Below are 18914 nucleotides of genomic sequence, written 5' to 3' on the forward strand. Positions count from 1 at the left end.
CGCTCCAAAACAAACCAAAGTGGGCTAGTTCGTTAGTGCTCCGTTTGTGCAGGTTTGTGCAGTTAAAATTTTCGTTTGTGCAGTTTTGGTTTCTGAGATATTAAAAGTTATAATTTTGGCCGATGACGTCACCATCCCCCCATATCGCTCCAAAACAAACCAAAGTGGGCTAGTTCGTTAGTGCTACGTTTGTGCAGGTTTGTGCAGTTAAAATTTTCGTTTGTGCAGTTTTGGTTTCTGAGATATTAAAAGTTATAATTTTGGCCGATGACGTCATCATCCCCCCATATGCTCCAAAACAAACCAAAGTGGGCTAGTTCGTTAGTGCTCTGTTTGTGCAGGTTTGTGCCGTTAAAATTTTCGTTTGTGCAGTTTTGGTTTCTGAGATATTAAACATTATTTTTTAGGTCATCTAGAGTTCACCATCCCCCCATATGCTCCAAAACAAACCAAAGTGGGCTAATTCGTTAGTGCTCTGTTTGTGCAGGTTTGTGCCGTTAAAATTTTCGTTTGTGCAGCTTTCGTCTTTGAGATATTAAAAGTTATAATTTTGGCCGATGACGTCACCATCCCCCCATATGCTCCAAAACAAACCAAAGTGGGCTAGTTCGTTAGTGCTCCGTTTGTGCAGGTTTGTGCAGTTAAAATTTTCGTTTGTGCAGCTTTCGTCTTTGAGATATTAAAAGTTATAATTTTGGCCGATGACGTCACCATCCCCCCATATCGCTCCAAAACAAACCAAAGTGTGGGCTACTTCTTGTAATTCTTCAGATTCTCAGCTGTTGTACAATGTGTACATTTTGTTTTGAACTTCAATAAAGACTTAGAACAAGAAAAAATGTGTCTCATTTCAAGAAATGTTTTAAGATAGCAATGTTTTTTCACGAACGTAGCGCACAATAATTGAATCCTGCTAATAAATGACATGCAGCCTGACCCTAACGTAATGTGTATAACCTGTTCAACTGTGCTTTGATTTCGGAGGTGGTCTGAAGAATTATATTCACATTGTTGATGTACTGTCTGCTGATTATGCAGCAAACGTGTAAAAAATTACATGAGCCTATAAAGGCTAATTTGCTAGTTGCTTGAGCAAAGATTTTGCCGAGTAAAACGGAAATGTGTCATTATTTCAAAGTTCATCCAAGTAATGTACTTAATATTTAGTAAATATAGTTTCAATGCAACGACTTTCATTTCATCCAATTTCTTAAATTAAATGTGTATGGGCTTCAAGGAGACATGTTTTGCGAACTTTGACATAGTTCTCACACAACTGGGATTGGCTCCACCCACACTGTAGTGAGCCTCCTGCCCCCCCCCCCCTCCCATCTTGTTTTGCAGAGCAAGTGTAATTTCAACCTCTCGTTAATATTCTAGCGGTCTCAAATCGTTTTGAATAAGTCATTTTTGGAATTTTTTCAACCCCGATTTTGATTTTTAACAAGGTAAAATCAAATTAATGCTCAACTAGCAAATTGGCCTTTATAGGCTCATGTAATTTTTTTACACGTTTGCTGCATAATCAGCAGACAGTACATCAACAATGTGAATATAATTCTTCAGACCACCTCCGAAATCAAAGCACAGTTGAACAGGTTATACACATTACGTTAGGGTCAGGCTGCATGTCCTTTATTAGCAGGATTCAATTATTGTGCGCTACGTTCGTGAAAAAACATTGCTATCTTAAAACATTTCTTGAAATGAGACACATTTTTCTTGTTCTAAGTCTTTATTGAAGTTCAAAACAAAATGTACACATTGTACAACAGCTGAGAATCTGAAGAATTACAAGAAGTAGCCCACACTTTGGTTTGTTTTGGAGCGATATGGGGGATGGTGACGTCATCGGCCAAAATTATAACTTTTAATATCTCAAAGACGAAAGCTGCACAAACGAAAATTTTAACGGCACAAACCTGCACAAACAGAGCACTAACGAACTAGCCCACTTTGGTTTGTTTTGGAGCATATGGGGGGATGGTGACGTCATCTGCCAAAATTATAACTTTTAATATCTTAAAGACAAAAGCTGCACAAACGAAAATTTTAACTGCACAAACCTGCACAAACGGAGCACTAACGAACTAGCCCACTTTGGTTTGTTTTGGAGCATATGGGGGGATGGTGACGTCATCTGCCAAAATTATAACTTTTAATATCTTAAAGACAAAAACTGCACAAACGAAAATTTTAACTGCACAAACCTGCACAAACAGAGCACTAACGAACTAGCCCACTTTGGTTTGTTTTGGAGCATATGGGGGGATGGTGACGTCATCGGCCAAAATTATAACTTTTAATATCTCAAAGACGAAAGCTGCACAAACGAAAATTTTAACGGCACAAACCTGCACAAACAGAGCACTAACGAATTAGCCCACTTTGGTTTGTTTTGGAGCATATGGGGGGATGGTGAACTCTAGATGACCTAAAAAATAATGTTTAATATCTCAGAAACCAAAACTGCACAAACGAAAATTTTAACGGCACAAACCTGCACAAACAGAGCACTAACGAACTAGCCCACTTTGGTTTGTTTTGGAGCATATGGGGGGATGATGACGTCATCGGCCAAAATTATAACTTTTAATATCTCAGAAACCAAAACTGCACAAACGAAAATTTTAACTGCACAAACCTGCACAAACGTAGCACTAACGAACTAGCCCACTTTGGTTTGTTTTGGAGCGATATGGGGGGATGGTGACGTCATCGGCCAAAATTATAACTTTTAATATCTCAGAAACCAAAACTGCACAAACGAAAATTTTAACTGCACAAACCTGCACAAACGGAGCACTAACGAACTAGCCCACTTTGGTTTGTTTTGGAGCGATATGGGGGGATGGTGAACTCTAGATGACCTAAAAAATAATGTTTAATATCTCAGAAACCAAAACTGCACAAACGAAAATTTTAACGGCACAAACCTGCACAAACGGAGCACTAACCATTCAGACTATTTGCTGGATTTTTTGACGTGGGTGGGGTGTCAGCTTCACGCAGGTGAATAACCACAGTGGGAAAACTTGTGAAGGATTACAAATAGATCCTAATAATTATTTCCCCACTACGCAAAAAATAAATAAATAAAAAATTCAAGTAGAAATGACTAAATTGGGTTTATACGTAACGGTGAGAATACAATCAAAATCTTAACTAAAGCGTTTACAATTGTTAATTATAAACCCAAAATTCGGGTTTTCAGAAAATAAACCTTCCTGAAAGTGACTAACAGAGACAAGTATTCTGTGTACATATGTTAAATTTAATTTGTTGAATCAAACTACTGGAAATGAATAATTTTACAATATTATTTACCTATTTAGCACCTAGCTCCGTAGTAAACCACACTAAAATGTATTATTCAACTCTGAAATTTTAGATTCATTTGGAAATCAGCAAAGTAATTTTTAGCAAGAAATAAAAGTAATATTTTTCAGTGCTTTTGTGCAGCTTGTTATGACTATATGAATTTTATTAAATATAATGCAATTTTCAAAACAGCCATATAAACATGACTTCAGTTAATTTAATTAACAAATTAATAAAATATACTTTAATTAACACATTAACGACCTACCCAGAGAGCGCACCTCTCTCACCGCGCAACCCTGCGGCCAAACGGGTAATCATAATGAATGAATGGATGGCATTGGGTACACGTTTCCACTCTATGTAACTTTGATGATCAGTTGATCAGTGTTGTCTTTTGGACAAGTCAGCAGTCTTTCCCTGGACTGATAATATGGCCATTACATTCTATTTATCAGAGGTGTACCCAAAAATTGCACTCAAGTAAAAGTTGCACTACTTCCAGATATTTTTATTCACGTAAAAGTGAAAAGTAAGAATTCAAGAAATGACTCAAGTAAAGTAAAAAAAAAAGCATGTGTCAGATGCTCTTGCAGTACATTACTAGTAAGGGACACTAGAGAGCAGTGCAGGGTTCAAGATTTAGCCTGAGGACATTTTAACATGTGGACAGTCAAGTAGGGCTTCAAAGTAAAAACGCTTCAACTGAAGAAAAATGGAGTGGATGTTGAATATTATAAAGGAGTGACCTTATTGTGCTCTAACAAATTGACCAAATCTGATTGAATAACTTGTCACAAATACATGATTTCCCACGTTCAAATTGCACTTAAATAATACATTTTGTTAATAAATCCAATTAAGCAACATCTGCTAAAGTCCAGTAGCAAGTGAATTTGTAAATTATCATATATCTGGTACTACTGTTGAGTTAGAAATTAGGCCAACTAATTGCACTATGCAAAGGTCTCCTTTGGGATTTTACATCTATGTTAGAAGCATAAACAACAGTAGGTTGTTGTCATGAGACATTCTTTTGCTACATGTCTAGAGGAGGCTAAAGTTCCCTGGAGACAAAACAAACAGAAAAGGGTAGATGCTTGTCTGATGTCTAAATATTCTTATGAAATACAACGCATTTTGGATGCATTCATATTCTGAAGATTTGCATTTTTCTATTGCAATATTGGCAAAATGCCTTCCGACCTATATTTTACTTCTTACGGCATAATTTGAGGAATTTAATAACAGATGGAAGAAACAATCCAATCAGGGGCGACCTTTTCCAGCTTAAGATGAAATGCTCTTCTAAGTTTGGTCCTTATAGCTTTGTAGCTTTTATAAGCTGATCTCATTCTAAAGTACAAAAATGAAAAAAATATATTATCATTACAGTGAGAGCTGTATCTTTGAAAACCTCAGACATAGCACTGTTATGCAGTGTTATACCCTTATCCTGATCAGTTATAAAAACTTTGTTAATTCTGCTTTATCCTTCTGCCAGATTTGGTTTATAAAGGATTTCTTCCATGATGAAGGGGATTATTCTACTTTGTTCTATCAAACTTGCTTATGAGGTTACATCTCTCTGTTGTTCTAAGAATAGGCAGTTAAAAGACCATATAAAATAAACACATTTCTTAGACCTTAGACACTATAAAATGCCAGCTCTGAAATCTGAGCTTATAATATGACAAATCAATCTGAACTCTAGAATATTGGCTCCATAAATGCATCATTTTGGATACATTATTTGCATTCAAGGTGCATAATCTGTTCAGTAAATGTGCCAATGGTCATCATGTTGTCCAGATTGCTAGATTATGTCATTTACTATGATAGCATAATTGTTTCTCTCAAACTGTTGACCCCTCCAGTAACAGCTTGTTCAATGCCAGTTTTATTTGCAATAATACAAATTCTATTTCAAAAACTATTACAGAAGTCCAAATCACCCTACTTGCCTTTCAGCGAATGTGCTTGTGTTCAAAAGCAATTCATTAGCTCGTCAGCCCTCAGGCTAAAGAAGCGCAACAGTGTTGTGTGCATTCACATCCTCTGCAAATAGGGTTCTGTATGTAACCATTGATGCATAGAGAATAGTGAGGGATACAAGTTAATGGGTTTCAACTATTGGCAATGGTTGAAATGCAACAACAGTTTGCTAAATGAGCGTCTGAGGCTACGTCAGAATTCAATAACAATGTTAGGGGAAATCTTCCTAGAAACTGACTTCTTTAGTCCAATTTTGCTGTTTACTATACTAATTTTAAAAAGCTTGCTCATACCTTGAGTTTGATGAGACACCTTTGCTGTGTGAAATCATTTTTAGCTCAGAAAACATCTTAAAGGGTAAATAAATTACACATTTTACAAAGCATTTGTAGCGCACCAGGAAAAAATATTTAGTCTTTTAAAATCTGAATTGTGATTAGATTGTATATAATAGATGCCTTTGAGTTGTGCAGTGTGTGTTAGTAAAACAGGACTGCTTCGATGATACAGTGAGGGTACAATGAAATCTTCTAAAATGTGCACTAGTTGAAGGACTGTATAAAAGAAGGAGAATAAGCTTAACTCTATTTCCACATTCTGGTAGAAAAAAAGTATGTGTTGGAGGACAAAAGATCCTGTATTCACCTAGATAAAAAAAATGGAAAGGAATGTGTTGTGTACATCCCATTGTTCTTTTTATTTTTTTGTTTTCATTTTGTACTCAGTCTGTTTAAATAGGTATAAATTAGAGCTGACTTTGTACCACAGTACATCAAGATGCCATTTGTAAGTCTACACTTATTTATTACAGTGGTCTTTATTACATCTATAAGTAATAATAGATGAGCTGGGACTTAGTCTGTGAACCGACTCGTGCCCCTGGTAAGGTAAGGGTCCACCAGAGGGGAGGGAGGGAGGCCCCGGAGGTCGGCCGACAAAAGGTTGGATCGAGGGCTGACTCTCAATGGATCGCAGCGAGGGAGCTGCTCTGCCACGTACGAAACCCTGACCCAGAATCAGGTCGTCTGCAAGTCATTTAGCACCACGTTCTCCACGAACTGTAACAGCTAATCTAGTGATATAAAACCTGTTGCCTGCTCTAATTTTAGACTAGCAGATGGACCTACTTTTTCATCAATATCAAAGATTTGTTGATTTAAAACAACTACATCACATATTGTGTTTTGCAGTGTTGAAATCATTTGTGAAAATATTCTGGATTGTCTTCAGGAAGGTGGATGATGGAGCAGGTTCTACCACTGCTGCCTCGCTGCATAAAACTCAAAGGTTCAAATCCAAACCAAAGTCTTTTTGTTTGGGTTTTACAAGGCGTTCTCTCTGGGTACTCCCCACAGATTCCAGAAACATGCAATTAGGCTGATTGCACACTCTTAATTGCCCTCAGCTGTGCATGATTGTTTGTTATGTGTTTACTGTTGGCTCATTAACTGCTGGAGTTTGGCACCAGTCCCCCTGTGACCATGCAAGGACTAAACAGGTAAAAGGTGTTTGAATGATCATGCAAAGTAATTATTCTTTATCAGTGCTGTTGCTTTGTTGGCCGCTAGATGTCCTCATTTCGCTTCTTAGCTTCTGTGAATGATAGTCACATGTGCACACATGTTGAGTGAGAGAGCAGAGAGGGAGGGAGTGTTTGAAAAGGACCAAGTTGAGAAGTTTTGTCAGTTACTAAGTGAAGAGGAGGGACAGCTGGGAGCGCAGACTGACAGATAAGTTGGAGGTAAGTCATTCTCACATTTGATCAGCTGTGTGGCAGCTTCTTTGATTTTCTCCTTGATTTAGTAACCTCTAAAAAGATGTCTGTGATCGGGTGAATAATAAGCCTTTGTTGGGGGTGGGGTTGATTAAAGGGATGAACTTCATCCTGATTCTATTAATCTCACAAGAATTGCTTAATGAATGTTGCACTGTTTACTCTGGGGCTGGATTACATTAATCACACTTAATCTCACTGCTCATATTCATACATTAAAATCCCTCCTTAAACTCTCCAGGGTGTTTTCTTCTTTGTAAGCTACTGTCCGTTTAGCCCTCTGATTTATCAGCATGTTGTTGTGGAGGAGAGGCGATGTTGTAAGCATGGAGCGCTCTGATTGGCTGATGAATGTTTTCCTAGATTATGGTAAAACAGACAGAAATAAACTTGTGGAGAGAAACAACATTTCAGAATACCAACCATTCCTCAAGGCATCCCCTCCCAGCAGCTCGGCTTTTCTTTCCTTCTTTTTTCTCCTTGGGGGTTACAGGAACTTAAGGCCCTGCTGACTTCTCAGAGTCATGGCTGGCCTGCTGGCAAAGAGCAGAGGAATTTTCTGCTATACAATGTGCTCTTATGTTAGGTTAGCCAAAGTTACACGAATCTGCTCCATATTACATGCGGAACATAAAAAATTAATGGAATCTTTAATGAAGGCAGTGAGGCAGCAATAAGAAAGAAATACGTCATAAAAAAGGGAGTGATGCCATTTTATTCCCAGGTCTCTGTTGTTTCTGTTCATGTTGGTTTTCTTTGGGGGAAAAAAAAAAAAAAGCTGTCCAGAAGCATCAAAAATGAGTCTGAAAATTGGAAAAGATGTCTGTGTTTTTTTCTGTCTGAATCAAAGAGAATAATTTTACATTTTCTATGTCTCAGCAGTCACACATACAAGACCATTTTTTACTGAATAAGGAGCAGCTTTATTTACTCTGTCAGGAATAACAATAGAGCAGAATGCAAGGTAACTATTAGGTATTTCCATAAGAAACAGCATACAGCATCATGTTTGTCAGCTAGGAAAAATGTATTCTTTATGCAGATATTGCGTTAAAGATGATATGTTATTGATTAAAGACTTGCTGTGTGATGCAAGATGTTTAAAATGTTGCCTATATTTCTTCCAGGAGCTAGAGCAACATTATTCGCTCACATTTCCTAGTTTAATTGTACTGTGAGCTTCACGAAGGTTATAATCTTCATCCAGGTTGCAGAGGTGTTGATGAGCAGCAAACAAATGTCTTTTGTGGTTCAACAATATTAATCTGACCTGTGTTTATTTTATTAGTGACTAAAGCTGTTCAATCGCATCATCAGATTTATGGTCAAGGAAATATGACCATGAGTTTCTAACAGCACCTCTCTCCAGTTACATAAAAATGATCCAATATTATTCCAATACATTCGCTCAGTAAAAAACAGGAAAGCAATTCAATATGAATTTATTCATCTATCCATGGGATTGGAGCTGATTCCAGCTGTCAACATTTGAAATGCTGCAGGTTGTCAATCTGTCGCAGGACCAGCACAAAAAAATGCACCTCAGGGCAATTTTTGCTGAGCTATGTGACCTAACATGGATGTGTTCTGACTGTGCAAAGAAGCTAGTGTAACAAGCATGCACAGGTGAAAATGGTTTATATTCTAATCAAATAGGTGACCTTCTAGCTGCGAAGCAAAACACTGCTCCATCATCCAGCTCTGGACCTCTTAAAATGATGTAACCACTGCTGTCTATAAGTGGCAAAAGTGACTAAATCAACATTTGCCACTCAGTCTGATGTTAAACACATCAGACTGAAGGAATTTTAACTCGCAGCAATTCAGTCTGGTATGTTTGTGGATTTTCTCTCGTAAACTGTTTTTCTTGTTCCTGCATAAATTAGGAGTGATTCTCTTTAATGGGGAGAATCCAGGCTCTACCTTCAGATCCTCTGATTAAAGACCTCCCAACTCCTTTGCTAGAGGAGCATTGCCCAATCTTATACAATTATATTCATAACCCAGACTGAGGGTCATACTCTACGTAGTATTCTTTGCTAAAAAGATGAAGCAGACTCCATCCCCGACCAGTGGAATTATAGTTTGTGTCTGGCACATTTCAGCTTCAAAGCATCAGACCAAGACCTTTGTGTTAGATAAGCATTTAGCATCACAAAGGCTTTATGGTTTATTCTTTGATAGAACAATGACCCTCCTGTGAATGCACTGTCTCATCTGCCCACAAAACATTTATGAACAAGCTTTCTGGTCAATAGCTCGGCCTGTTCAAATGAACCTTGGCAAACTACAGACATGGAGCAATGTTTTTGTGAGGGAACTCTGAACTCTTACATGAATATTAATGCCAAACACTGGACAATAAAGGTGACCATGAATTCACCCCATTTCTTGAAGTAATTATTTCCGTTCAATCGTTTTTAGGGAAGGTAACATTGGTTCAAACCAAATAAATGTATTCTAATTTGAGTGGACACTAAAACAAAAAAAGAGTTTATTAGTGTTTTCCTAGGACCTGCAACAGATTAGAGTGATAATCATTGAATAAATAGAAACACAAATACAAAACAGACAACAATAAAATGAGGCACTTGGTCTTAACAGGAGTTTATTGTTTTTACAAGCTTGAGGCACAAATGTGTGTAACAGGCTGGTGGTTCTGCTGTTGATTCTGTTGTACAGTTTTATTGATGGGAGCAGTTTCTAAAGTGAATGTGAGGAGTTTCTCCTTCAAGGCCCTCTCGTTCCTAAACATTTATTGCTTACAAAAACCTAAATTAATTCATTTGACAATCTTGTGTACCTTTACACCTTTGGTTCTTATTGCACTGATTCCATTTTGATCACTTGTAGGGAATGTTAGACGGTGATCTGACAGTCTGGCTTAGAACTCTTGATGTTTAAGATAGATAAGATAGCCTTATATTTTGCATTTAAAATAGAAACCTTTTCTCAATGTACTTTTTTGCTTGCTTTAGACAATTACAAATATTTAATAAATCCTCAGGGTGGATTAATACCTAAATTCTTTACTGTAGTGCAAAATATGAAGAAAAAAAAAAAAAAGGTTTATTAAAGTTTTGTTGTAATCTTTTGAAAGTTATGGTAGATTTACCAAACTGTAAATTAAATTGTTAGATTTTTTTTTTTAATTCAGCAAAAAAGTAAAAAAAAGTCAACTATCTAGTATAACTACTTTTCTTTTTTCCCATTTTTTACATGTACAAATGATTACATTATAAGATTAAATTATGATTAACAACATTTGAGACTGCAGGGCTGCACAGTGGCGCAGTTGGTAGCACTGTTGCCTTGCATCAAGAAGGTTCTGGGTTCAATTCCCGGTCTTTCTGCATGGAGTTTGCATGTTCTCCCTGTGCATGCGTGGGTTTTCTCTGGGTACTCCGGTTTCCTCCCACAGTCCAAAAACATGACTGTTAGGTTAATTGGTCTGTCTAAATTGTCCCTAGGTGTGTGTGTGCGCGTGTGTGTGCGCATGGTCCTGTCCTGTGTGTCTCTGTGTTGCCCTGCGACAGACTGGTGACCTATCCAGGGTGTACCCCGCCTTTCGCCCGGAACGTTAGCTGGAGATGAGCACCAGCACCCCTCCCGACCCCACTAAAGGACAAGGGTGTAAAGAAAATGGATGGATGGATGGATTTGAGACTGCTGCGATAAGAATAATTTAACAAAAGGAACCTATTCAGATGAAAATGCACCAGTTTCTGTGGTTTACAATGTCTGAATGGAAATGAATTGAAGCTGAATCTGTGAATATTGTCTCAGCAATCCGTTAATTACTCTGCTCAAATCTGATTATGATCATGAGCTGGACAAATGGCAGCAAACAGGAGATTTAGACAGCATCAGCTCTACTTTTGGTCAGGATTGAGGGATAATTAGCATTAGTTTGCTGCTGAATTTGTAATGGAGGCAACAGTGGAGGCTGCAGGTAAAAAAATTGTGGTAAACAGAAACCACTGAGGTAAAGTAACTCAATTAAAAATGTGCACCGTTAAAACGCATTAATTACCCATGAGCTGAATGAACCACAGACTGACAGATGAAACGGAACAAACTCACTGTTTAAAAAGGAACTCCTCCTCTCTCTATATATATGTTCTAATAAGTGCAGCTCATGGAATCTCTCCTTCAGCTCCCAGTGACAGTCAGAATGCCTCGACACATTGCAGGATGTGCACACAGTGAAGAGACAGAAGCAGCTTCCCCCCTCACGTCCTCCCACATCTTGTCAGCTCCAGCTCGGCTGAACTGGTGACAAAATTATGTTTCTGGACAGTTAGCAGCTGTCCTTCGACTACATTTAATCCACAGATACTGACCAAGCACCAACCTGCTTTTAATTTAGTTTTTTTTTACACAGGTTTAAAACGAATATTTACCAGTTTTTGAATGCTTTGAAGAAGTGAAAACATGTTGGCAGAGGACATGTTGACTGCTTCTAATTGTTATGACTAGTGTCTGTCCCAAGCATAGCTCTGTGGTTGACTTGAGGATTTTTTTCCGAGGTGTGGCCTCTCCCTCTCCCTGGATGATTGCCTTGAACAGTGAATGGGGTTATAACAAGGCTGCAATGTGCTTCTGCGTGCAGGTGTGTGTGAGAGTGTGAAAGAGACGAAAAGCACAGCCGTGCCTGATGAGGTCCTTCACTGTGTTTTATCTTTGTGAGCTAGATCTTAGCTGGTCCTCTCTCCCTTTGTTCTAAAAATGTGTTTTTACACCTGTAATTTTCAGTCTCATGTTCTCGTAGTGCAGCATTCTTGAGGGCAGACTCAAGAAAAAGAGGATGAAAATGATGCACCATAGTGCTTTATTTGTGGGTGTCATAAAAGCTATGTTTTGTGGTTCTGATTCTGATCCTTACTTTTTCACCAGAAGAAGAGGCTGCTGAATAATGGGAAGGGAGGGGAAAGTATACATTTTACAGAAATGAGTGTATAGAAAAAAAAGAGAAGATACATCTATGTTATCTTAGGGTAACTGAATGAAGCTCATTTTTTTAACAACCCTGGTGAGAATGTGTAAATAGCTTCAACACGAAATTAATCTCTTATCGCAAAATAGTGTACCATTTCCTGTGTTTAGAAATGATTCTTTTTAACAAAATTGTCCCCACACAGCGAATACATATTTTTGGGATCCCAGACAGTAGCATGGATGTTAAGGCAGCAAAAGTGTAAGAGTGACGGCAGAACGAGGAAGAGATAAGTGGAGGAGAAATTAAACTTTAATTGTACTGATGGGTTAAATTAAGTAACAGCAGCAGATAACATTACAATAAATTAAGTATTATATCAGCAAGGTTTGGACAGCGATGGACAAATTAGTTCTCTGTTTATGCCAGGTGTGTTATTAGACCATCCATTATGCCTGCAGTAAGGGGTGATTACTGATCAGTTGGTCTAATAAAACACAGATATGTTTGGTCAGCACCCAGCTCATATTTTGTGATGACATACTGTATGGGGTGCTTCTTTCTCAAAGATTGACTGTGGCCTACAAGACAGTTTTATAACACGTTGTCTTTCAGTTAGTTTGCTTTACCCTCCTGGGTCTTTCCCAGCCCATCTTTTGTTCTACTATCAATCAGTCTGACACGTCCCAGAGCAGAATGTGGAAAATGTGAAGACCCTAAACAATAAGCGAGAGAAATAATCCAGAGTGGATTTGACAGCCGAAATCAGACCGACAATAATTTGCACTTAGCGGCTTACGCTCAAAGCCGTAAAGATTATTTTTTTTTAAATATATATTTTTTAAATAGTGTGTTCTTGCAGGGCTTCCAGGAATCGGTGCCCCCCTCTTGCGTTCAGAAGGGTCCGTTTGGTGTATTCCTTCATGTAGAGAGCTCTGCTGAGATGTTAGTGCCCTGTGGAAACCACAAGCCATAACCACACACTCTCACTACTGCTGACTCCCAGTCTCACACCCAGTTTAACACAGATAAAATACAAGCCAGGGTGTTTTCTTTCTCCCAACACATCATTTCGTCCTCTTGCCTCACCTCGTCACATCCTGTATACTTTACTCTGTTAATTATAATCTACTCTCCAGATCTGGTTTATTCAATCAGACACTTTACATTAAACTGCATTTGCAAAGATTCTTCAGCTCCCTTTGCTGGTAATAAAAATAGTGAAGGTCATTTACATTCTGTAAATAGCTGGTTTATTTTTAGCTTTGTTTCTGGTGCAGACTAATCTTTGTGTAACATGCAATTTGCATTGCATGTAGGCATACCACATATTTGCCTTCCTTTACACAATCCCCTCCCAACCAAGCTTCTTTTCCTCAGAAATCCACTTGTGATGGGTTTTTACTGATCTAAATAGAATTATGCTAACCTTAAAAACATCTAACTCCCCGATATGGACAATTCTATAGGTTCTCATTTAAAAATCTAGTTTCAAGACCTATGAGGTGAAGGCATCTCTTTTTTAAAATTTAAAAGTGATGGATTTTAGACATTCTGAAGTTTGACACTTTGAATCTAAAGTACAATGACACAGAGTCCCTTAAAATAAGATTGAATCTTCTATTTTTTTTTAAAGCTCATCTTGTTCAATTTAAGCTACTTTGTTGTTCAAAGAATTGCATATGCTGAATTATTTGCTTGTGACATCTTAACTATTCAAGCTGTGTAATTTTTCATCAGCTCAATAGGAGGCCTTTTCAGACTGCTTCATTTTAAGCTCCTGCAGAGATTATGATTAAGATTTAATGTTTATGCTTTTTTTGCCCTTGTGGTAATCAGTCAACCACTTTAATTTTTTTGTTAAACCTTCAAGATTTTTTTGTTCTTGCATTCTTTAACAAAGGACCTGCAAAAGCTGCAGCTTTAAAGTCCAATGTAAAAATATTAATTTAGAATACAAAGTACATTCAATTGCTGCTTCATTCTCTGCTTATCACTATACATAGACTCCTTTCCTTTGTGCAGCATGCTCATGGGAAGTATTGGCAAAACTGGCACTTTAGTTTTTACGTGAGTTTGTATGTGTTTGTTGAAAAGAAACGGGGGAGCATATCTAATTAGCAACAAGACCCTACAAAGATGAATATTTGTGTGTATTGCAGCTAGGTTTGTCACAACAACAAATTTTGCTAGACAATAAATTGTCCCAGAAATTATTGCGATGAACGAAATTGTTGTTTTGAGACCGCTTCAAGTAATACACTGGTAACAGCATAATAACTCAAGCACACCTTCTCACAGATAAATAAACTTTAATTTCTGGCAAACATTTAACACTTGAACTGGAAGACATTATAATATCCAAAATAAATAAACAAAACAACAAAGAAAATGGATGCTGAAATCTTTGCAAACGAAATTGTCCTTCAAAAAAAGAGGCTAGTTGAGAACAAAGAACTGAAGACTTTTGTCATCTCGACTTTGGTGGAAAGAGATGGAGACGCAAAAACAATCATGCAAATGGAAATGATTGAACTCGTTTTAATTTATCATGCGATTGTCATTTCTTATTTCAACCTGACCCTGAATGAAGCACAAGGTCAGACACCAAACTCTTGTTTTTGATGGAAAATGTCACAACACTGTGATGCCTAAAGTAGCAGAGTTCTAAAAGTCTCTGCAGCAGCTGCTCACTTTTAAGCAGAGTGTCATTTAATAACGCAATAATACGCTAATTTCAAGTTCCTGAGATAAAAAAAATAATTGTTCCAAAGCAATCGATGCAAGTGGTTGCATACACCAATCTCATATTTATTGTATTTTTATGCCTAAAGTCAACTTCAATGTGGTGATTTAATATCAGCGCTATATAAAATTACAATCATCAGAATTTGATGTGACCACTCGCCTAACATAAAAAATCTTTTTAATCTCTAATCTGTATCATCACCTTGCTCTCGCAGCTTAACAAAAGAGTAATGCATATTTATCTTACAGTTTTGGCCATGCCTCAAGCTGCTAAATATAAGCTCCTAAAGTTGAGGCAGTCCATTCAGTCATTTAAATTGGATCTTTTGTATATATATATTTTAACAGTTTGTACTTTTTGTCCTGTTTTTTTCTCATGATCTTCACAGGGCCTTTTTCCTTTTGGTTACAATGTTTGGTCAGATGGCTGACCCTGACAGGAAGCCCCAGCTGTAGTTTCCCTTTCCCTATAATGAAGCTACATGCTGGGTGGCTTCATTTTAGGAAATATTTATATGAAATATTCAGCATCAAATATTCTGTTCTTCTAAGACGCAGTGAATGCTGGGTGGTTTTCATCTATTTTTATCATTTCAATTAGACAAGTTAATGCAAGACATAATCATTTTGTTGTAGTAAGTAGCTCTGCTGTGTTTAAGTAAAAAAAAACAAGTGCATATGCTTTCATGTTCATGCATCTGTGTCAGAAAATAAAGTTCAGTTGTCAGTGAAAAGCACCTTCAGCGGAGCCCTCGCCTTCATCTTCTTTTCATGTTCTGATTCGTCATGAGACCCTTACTGTGACAAACCTCAGAGACCGCATGTTTTGCCATTTTTGTATCTTTTTTCATAATTACAGTGAACAATACCACCATTATTTTCTCTTGAATAGTGCTCATTATTGGATGTCTCTTAATTTGCTGAGTTTTTTAAGGCAGCATAACATTAAGAAGGCTGACTGATGGAGTACTTTTTTCATGCCGTTGGGCTGATTCATCTAATTGTGTTCTTAGTCAACTCACAGTTACTAATGTCACTTGTCATTAGTCCCTTTCAGCAATAACTCCCAAAGCACTGTAATTAACCCCCATATAGATGCCTTTGTTGCCTTGATTACAGTGTCCTTTGTAAGGTCTCCTCTGTCCTGGTCAAACCTACTCAGAGGCAAGCTATTTTTTATTTCGTCATTTAAAAGCTATAAGTGGATTACGACTCGATCTTGCTGTGCATAAGTCCAGCATAAACTTATAGCCTATGGCTAAATCTAATTAGTTTAACTTTTACTGCAGTTTTTCTTAAATTAAATGGCAGAGATGTACAATAACCATAAGCAGGCTTAATATGTAGACCAAAATAACCCCCAAAACATAACTAAAAAATAAATGTAAAAAATGTGTGAGATGCTAATTAGAAGCACATGCATTTTAAAGAGAATGATAAAACGGCTTCCATTTATAAGCTCCTACTGAACTGCAAACCTTGGGTCAAATATCAAATGATGATACAATATGACAATACTGACATGTGTTGACATGTACAATAAAATAATCTCAATAAAGAAACTAGGAAAAATGATTGTACAAACTAAAGGTACTTTAATAGTGATAGGTTAACAGTTTTTAACCACCTTCCTTAACTTTAAGTTTCTGTGTGTCAGGGAAAATTATAAAATCATCTTCCTCAAACAATTAAATAGTGTGAAAATTTTAAAAAGATCCAGGATTAGTTGAACATGTTTGCCTAAAGATGTTGTAATTTAACTATTAACTAAAATATTGCTGTTTGTGAAACTCACAATTACTACAAAAATATAAACTTGTGTTATATTTTACCCATTCATTACCCATGGAGGTCGCCATTTTTTCACCGATGTGGTTGATGAAGTCATTAAGTCCATTCTGCACTGGAGTCAACAGAGTAAAGGAAGGCTAACTTTACCGGAGTAGTTGTCCATCATATTGCGTTTGACTGGTGTAATTTTACTGTGTCACTATCGGCTGTAATTCATTTATACCAGCAGAACTAAGAAGGTTCTAACAGGTGATCGTTACCTTAAACCTGTAACGATCACCTGACATGCAGAGCTGGACGCTCTTTGAGATGCTAACAGGAGCTTTACTGTCTGCGGTAATGACATCACCGATCCTACTGGACCCACGGAGGACCGGTGTCACCGTTACCACTACACCGAACTCTAAGCAGCACAGCTGTTGCCGAACTGGACACAGCGCTACAGACGCTGGGAGAGACGTCAAAGACGAGTAGCGCTAATGGAGCTATTACTACTGGAAATGCTAACGGAGCTATTACTACTGGAAATGCTAACGGAGCTATTACTACTGGAAATGCTAACGGAGCTATTACTACTGGAAATGCTAACGGAGCTATTACTACTGGAAATGCTAACGGAGCTATTACTACTGGAAATGCTAATGGAGCTAGAACACCGGTACTGTGAAACCACTACCAACACAGGACGAAGTTCGGACCCTATATTGCCGAACCGGACACAGAGCTACAGAAGTACTTACCGAATCACACAGTCCAACCAAGATAAGTGTCATTCATTGTTTCAGTTACAAAGCTGAAGGCAGCAGCAACTGCTACAGACAACTCTGTCCTCTTCCTCTGTTTAGTCCTCATCATCATCATCATCATCACCTCTTATTATTTCAATGCACTCCGGTTTAATTTAAAAAGACTAAATAACGTTACTAATCACTGTTTTGGCTGGAGGAGGCAGGCAGCTGGACCAATTTGACGTAATTTACCCAGAATGCATTGCAGTGTGAAAACATGACGAAGTTCAAGTGACAATATAATAAAAATGTATAAAAACTAAATAACATACAGCATTATTTTAACATTTAAAATGAATATTTCCCAAATAAAGTCGACTGTTGCAACTAATTGTGGATCCCTTTAAGGCATTTGCTCATCTTTGCAGTAGAAAAGGTCACTTATTACAACCATGAGAGGACGGATCAGTTCGCGTAAGTGATAGTCAATAAACCCCATGACTTCTGAAGTATTGTCCTTTGGACGTGTCAAAAAGTAGCACTTCTTCCACCAACACAATCAATCCTCTCTGTAATACATTAACCAATATGTGCATGTAATAAGGAAAGGATCTTCTGAACATTCTCTAGCTCAACAAGACCCAATTCCTATAATCAGCAACTAAATGGGGAAAAAAAAAGTTCAAAATATTTGGCATACTATTGCACAGGTGCTGACCAGTGAAGCAAATACGCTTTTTAATTGGCGTTTGTTGATACAAGTCCAGTTCCACTAAATTAACTTTTGGCTTATGCTTTGTGACATGAATATCACCTTGAAAGTATGTAATTGCTGTCAAAAACATTTAGTTTTCTGAACCAACAGCTTGAAAAAGAGAAAAACTAAGCTTATTTCATTAAGGTAAAAACATAAATTTAGTCTCATCTTTTTCAGAAAGTCAAAGATTCGTCAGGACATCTTTGACGAGACTGGGACATGAAGCCTGGGACATCAGGCTTCATGTCCCAGTCTCACGAGCTGGGACATGAAGCCTGATGGACACCAGCACACATCGCCTCACCAAGAAAAAGTGGTTAATGAATAGATGGGTAAATGTTGAGACAGAGAGATGAAAGGTGTCTAAAAATCAAGTCTCACATTGGAGTCTCCACATTTGTTGTTGTCCTATCTGGGACTTTCATGTAATTAACATTCAGTCTGCCTCCTCTCAGTCCACAGTGACTTGTGTCATTGGAAAGTTCACAAGATGCTTCTTTACTGCTGCAGCCTGCGGATTAGTTCCCATGGAAACAAAGCTATCAGAAGTCAGAAGGAATATCCAGAGTAGTTGTTTCCTTCATCCTGCAAACGCCACACAGAAACATTTGAAAAATGCCCCTGAAGGTCGTTCTGCAGCTTTAGGGGAATCAATAATTTCCAACAGAACTTTCCTGTTTTTTTTTTTATCCAACCCTTGTGCTTTTCCTGTGTACAGTAAATTTTAGCTTTTATTTATTTTTTTAAATTGGAGGATAAAGTTACTGATTCAACTTTAAAAATCTAACCTTAGCTTTGAAAAATATCTAAATTCCTGATTCCCCCCCCCCCCCATCATGTCAGTAATGTCTATTTGCTGCCTTT

At 37.6% G+C, this 18914-nt stretch overlaps 1 protein-coding gene across 1 annotated transcript in view; it reads left to right on the top strand.

Moving 5' to 3' along the window:
- The first annotated feature begins 6902 nt into the window (after positions 1-6902).
- The window catches only part of tspan4a (tetraspanin 4a), a 163259-nt gene continuing 151247 nt past the window's right edge, over positions 6903-18914 (top strand). Inside the window, exon 1 of the mRNA XM_081605433.1 lies at positions 6903-7057. The gene's annotated coding sequence lies outside the window, so the exon portion shown is untranslated. The remainder of the gene's footprint in view (positions 7058-18914) is intronic.

This window comes from Poecilia reticulata, chromosome 3 (assembly GCF_904066995.2).
Source record: "Poecilia reticulata chromosome 3, P_reticulata-male-v2, whole genome shotgun sequence".
Classification (NCBI taxonomy): domain Eukaryota; kingdom Metazoa; phylum Chordata; class Actinopteri; order Cyprinodontiformes; family Poeciliidae; genus Poecilia; species Poecilia reticulata.